Source organism: Rhinolophus sinicus, linkage group LG04, assembly GCF_036562045.2.
Source record: "Rhinolophus sinicus isolate RSC01 linkage group LG04, ASM3656204v1, whole genome shotgun sequence".
Classification (NCBI taxonomy): Eukaryota; Metazoa; Chordata; class Mammalia; order Chiroptera; family Rhinolophidae; genus Rhinolophus; species Rhinolophus sinicus.
This window is the reverse complement of record NC_133754.1, coordinates 105,210,182-105,216,283: the sequence shown is the minus strand read 5'-3', so window position 1 is coordinate 105,216,283 and position 6,102 is coordinate 105,210,182.

The following is a 6,102-nucleotide window of genomic DNA, read 5'->3' as shown; positions in this document are numbered from 1 at the left end:
GAACTGTTCATCAATTCATGGCTCTTGCATCATGACAATGCACCAGCTCACACAGCACTGTCTGTGAGGGAGTTTTTAGCCAGTAAACAAGTAACTGTATTGGAACATCCTCCCTACTCACCTGATCTGGTCCCCAATGACTTCTTTCTTTACCTGAAAATAAAGGAAATACGGAAAGGAAGACATTTTGATGACATTCTGGACATCAAGGGTAATACAATGACAGCTCTGATGGTCATTCCAGAAAAAGAGTTCCAAAATTGCTTTGAAGGGTGGATTAGGTACTGGTGTCAGTGCATAGCTTCCCAAGGGGAGTGCTTCGAAGGTGACCGTAGTGATATTCAGCAATGAGGTATGTAGCACTTTTTCTAGAATGAGTTCACAAACTTAGTTGTCTGACCTCGTGTAAAACTCATGATACATGAGATGTCAGAGTAAGATGACAAATAATTTTAATAAATACTTATTTAAATTTTTATTGAAGTGAAATTCACACAACATAAAAGCAACCATTTTAAAGGGAATGATTTTGGGGCATTTAATGCATTCACAATGTTGCTCAACCACCACCTTCTTCTAGCTTTAAAATGTTTTCAGTGCTCCAAAATGAAACCCTGTATTCAATTAAGCAATTAACCTCACTCCCCCAACTCCTAGCTCCTGGAAGCCACCAGTCTGCTTCCTGTTTTTATGAATTCACCTGTTCTGGATATTTCATATAAATGGAGTCATACAATACGTGACCTTTTTGTTGAAGTGCTTTCACTCAGTGTGATACCTCTGAGCTCCAACCCCATTGTGTAGCAAGTGCCTGTGCTTCATTCCTTGTAGTGCTGAATAACATTCCACTGTGTGCATATACTCCTATTTGTTACCCATTCATGTAGTGATGGACTTCTGGGCTATTTCCACCTGTTGGTTATTGTGAATAGTGCTCATATGAATGTTCAGGTATAAGTATCTATTTGAGTACCTGTGCTCACTTCTCTTGGGTATATTCCTAGGAGTGAAATTTCTGGGTCATTTGGCAACTCTATGTGTAAGGTTGTAAATAAACACGGAATTCTTCTGCACAGTGGCTTACCATTTTACATTCCAGCCAGCAATGCACAAAGTCTCCATGTTTTCCACATCTTAATCAACACTTGCTATTTTCTGTTTTTTTCTTTTCCCATAAATTCTAGTCATCCTCATAGGTGCAAAGTTGTATTTCATTGTCATTTTGATTTGCAGTTTTCTATTGACGAGTGATACTGAGCATTTTTGCAAGTGCTTGTTAGCCATTTGTATATCTTCTGCGGAGAAAGGTCTATTGCTGTCCTTTGCCTATTTCTTAATTACATTGTTTTTTGTTGTTGAGTTGTAAGAGTTTCTGGATACTAGACCCTTTTTAGATATATGATTTGCAAATATTTTCTCCCATTCCCGAAGCTATCTTTTCACTTTCCTGATACTGTCCTTTGATTTAAGAAAAGTATGGAATGCAAAGGTATTTTTACATAAGAAAATCAATCAATGTTATAAATGGCATTAATAGAATGAAGGGGAAAAAATCACATGATGATCTCACTTGACAGAAATGCAGAAAAAGCATTTCACAAAAACAAATGTTTTTCATAATAGACACTCAGAAATGAGGAGTAGAGGGGAACTTCCTCAGCATAATAAAAAGTATTATGACAAATACACAGCCAACACCAAACTTGTGGTGGAAAAGGGCAGCTTTCCCCTAATGTCAGGAGTAAGACAAGCAGTCCTGCCTTCATCAGTGCTATTCAACACTGCACTGGGGTGTTAGTCAGATAAATTAGGCAAGAGAAAAATAATAAACAGTATGCAAACTGGAAAGGAAGAAGTAAAACTATCTTTATTGATAATGCTATGATCCTGTGTATAGAAAATCCCAAAGCATCCACACAAAAGCTAAGAAATGATTCAGCTAATTGCAGGTGACAGGGTCTGCATGGTAATATCAATGTTTCTGTGCACCAGCAATTACCACCTAAGTAGGTGAACGACTTGTACAGTGAAGCCACAAAATACTGATGGAAGAAATTAAAGACCCAAATACATGGACAGCATCCGACATTCATGGATTAGAACACACACTATTGTAAAGATGGCGATACTGCCTAAGGGGGTCTACAGACGCAGTTAGTCCTTATTAAAATCCCTTATCGTGGTCTTTTTTTCAGAAATGGTAAATCAGCTCATCGACTTCATATGGAATTACAAGGGGTCCCAAAAAGTGAAAACAAGCTTGAAAAGAAGAACAAAATGGAAGGACTCACTCTTCCTAATGTAAAAACTTACTGCAAAACTATAGTGATCAAAACAGTGTGGTGCTGGCACAAAGACAGACATCTAGACCAACGGAATCAAACTGGAAATTCAGGAACCAATCATTCATCACAGCCAACTGATTTTTCATGTGGATGCCTAGACCATTCCATGGGGACAGAAGAGTCTCTTCAAGTAGTGATGCTGGAACAATGGATAGTCACTTGCAAAAACATGAACTTGGACCCTAATCTCACAGCACACATGAAATTTAAGTCAAAATCAATCAACAACTTAAATATAAGAGCTAAAACCATAAAAACCTTAGAAGAAAACAGAGGCAAATATTCATGAGCTGGCTGTGGCAATGCATTTTTAGATACGACACCAAAAGTGTGAGCAAGAAAAAAAAAAAGAAAAAAATAATTTGGACTTTGTGTAAATATTATTTATCTTGTATTACTGAAATGACTGTGACAAAAATGTGATTGGCATCCTTAAAATTATGTCCAGAGGAATTAGAATAATTAGGAATGCTTTCACGTACTAAAAGTTAACTTGAGCAGACAGTGGCAGTGCCTCACTCATACCCCTGAGACGGCCGATGACTGTCATGGCAGGTGGGCTTCCCGCTGTTTCTGTCTGCATCTCTGTGTCTGAGTGCATTTAGATCCTGAGCTGTGGAAGGTCACTCTGGTCACAGCAAGGCAGGCTGGCAGTGACACGGAGCGGAACTTCATCCACTTCCAGAGGTTGATATTTAGTTGCTTCCTGGGTAAGAGAATTTCCAGGCCTGTGTTCTGTGTACACCTCAGGGTTCTTGGCCGCCTTCCCTTCTCTATGTCACTTCCTACTCCTCTTATCATGACCCTGGCACTCCCCAAAAATATATGCTTCAGATCCTTGTCTCAGGGCTTAATTCAGGGGGAATCTAAGCTAAGTCACAGACTAAACAACAACTGTTTATTGAGCCATATCCAACATAAGATTTCATTCTAAATATTAAGTATTCAGTAACGAATGAGATATTCTCCTTGCTCTTGAGCCCACAACATATTTGAATATTATAATAGATTGATCTTATTAAAACATTAAGATTTTAGAGACAATGGATAGTGTAATATGTGGAACTCAAGCAGCTCACATTGCAAGTGTTAAATAACTAACAGAAGCTTAAAGATCTGGAACTTGGAGGATGCAGTTAAGTGTGAGCAACACTCATTTTCTTGTTCTAGACCCACCAGAGGAAAACCAGCCCCAAATATGTTACACAGAAATGTACAAATCAGAAACAATGCCTTATGGACCTGAAGAGTGAGTGCCACCCCTGGGTGGTCAGGTAAAGCGGGGGTGGGCTTCCCGCCGTATGTCACGCTCTATCAAACTGCATCACCTGCCTCAAAGCAAAGACAACATACCAAGACCTTTAATAAGCAGACAGAGATTATAAGGACGGGAAGTTTGGCAGAATTACATCCGTGGCACAATGTGTGACCTCACAGCTATAGCACTCCAACTGCCCGTCAAGGTCCCAAGGTCAACCATGGGTGCCTGGGCCACACCTGCTCAAAAAGGATTTGTGGAACATCCTACAGCATCCCTCTTTCCAGCTATCAAAGATGCCGGGGACAAGAGCCAAGGGAGGCACAGACACTGTGGGCAGTTCTAGGAGCCTCCTTTCCTGACGCGTCAAGGGACCAGCTCCCACCAGCTGCCCAGGGCCTTTCTGTTCAATCACACCCTTTGCCCTACAAATCGCTCAGGAAGGACAGACAGCTCTTCTTGTTTGAGCCAAGAATTGAGCAGCAAAGAAAATGCTGCAAAACATAAGAGGATGTGTTCTAACCACCTGGTAAAGACCTGGCAAAGGAGAGGAAAAATCAGATGTTCTATTCAAAACCACCATCCTTACTTCATTCACTCACAGAATCAGTTTCACAAGAAATAAGCTCTTTCTTTACTGCTCCCTTACCCCAACAAAACCTGTATTTTTCTTCCCCTTAGAAAAGTCTGATCACTTACATGGACATCATCCCCCAAACGAGATAATAAAATGTTAAAATATTTCCTTAATTTCAAGCTCTGAGAAAAGAAGTCACAGAACATTTTTATAATGTCCTTCATGTGAATTCTCGGAGCATAAGAAATCCCTGGGCCTGGGACAAAGGAGACGTGGTGAGCTACCCAAAATGACCTGGCCAGGAGAGTGAGAGCCTGTCACTAGCACAGTTTTCGTAATGCGTCCATTGACTCAGGTGGGACGGATGCCTGATCTAACGGGCAAGCAGAATGTGAAGGTGCTGCAGTTGCTCGCCCAGCGCCACATTTCTCCCTGTGTTTATTAAGTAAGAGCAGCAGAAGCCCTTGAGGGGAGAGGGGCAGGCCAGACAGTACGTACTGGCCACTGATGAGTGGAGGCACGTCTGCAGCATCCACTTTCTCTCTGCTTTTGCACTTTCACCATTTACCACTTTTCTCACATGGCCCACAGTTAAATGACTCTGACACTTAGAATTACTCAGAGGCTAAAGAGCTGTTCCCAACGTGTCGGGGAGCTGCTCCCTTTTCCTGAGCCTAGTGCTGGCTGCCGCTCCGAGAGGCCTGTGGTTGCTGTCACTGCCGTGACTTCTTTCCTGGCACTCACAGAAAGCAGCTACTATGAGCTGTGCATGAAGGAGCCATGGGTCTCAGCGCCCCACAGCAGCTGCTTCTCCACTGGCAAAGTCACTGAAAGGTCCTTCTGGCCTTCCTCTTGTTTTAATTCATGCATGTCGCAAAGCTTTCCCAAATGTTTACTAAGTGCCAAGAGATGTGGTAGGTTCTAGAAACATGAAGTTGAAATAAATCACCCTCAAAGAATGTGCACTCAGTTTAGTAGGTCAGTGGCTGAATCCAGGACTTGGGTACGGACTTGGGTGCCCTGCTCTGTGCCCTCACTTGTCAGCCCTTGTCCCTGAGTCAGCTCAGTGTCCTGCCCAGCGCCCGAGCCCTCCCCCAGCTCTGTGCCTGCATATCTGTTTGGCCTGCAGGTCTCAGCTTAGATGGCTCTTCCTCATGGAAGCCCTGCCAGACCCCAGGACAGGCTTAGGTGCTCTGCCACCTGTCCCCACAGGGCAAGGCGCTCCTCACCCTGCGTTGAGGGGGCTTAGGCTATACACGGTCTGCATAGTGACAACTGTGCCTGTCACTGTCCTTCTGAGGCATCAGGTCATGGTGGGTCCAGAGTAGGATGCAGGAAATGCTTGTTGAGTGACTGAGTGAGCACAGGAGAGCTATGAGGGTCCTCTCCAAGGTCGGTCTAGCCCGAGTCCCCAGGAGCTGGCTTCACAGAAGAGCACCAACTTCCTTTAGTGTCAGAAGTCCTCCCACCACAACAGTTGGTGTGAACATCACCAAGGTGTTTGTTGGTGATATGTTTATCCCCAAAAAGTGGGGTTAAATAAATTTGCAAAACTCTGGGTTAAATAAAATGATGCAGCTCTCATTATTGCAGAAAGTCTCAGAATTATCAAAATATTAATATTCAATGTAAATCTCAAAAGGGTTCTCTGTGAAGTATCATTCAAGCTTGCTTGGGCCAACGAGTCCCTTCAAAACATACACATCATTCATAGCTGCCATCGGCTGCCGCTCCTGTTCCTGGCACCGATCATGGCCCCATCGAGAGCCAGTGAGCGGATGGGGTCTTGTCTTCCAAACACTGGCTGTCCAGCCAGAGCGACACCCAATAAACAGCCAAACATACTATCAAATGCATAGATGAGGAAGAGAAGTTTAGACACCCTCCTTTGGTGCCATTAGGAAAATAAAACATTTCATGAA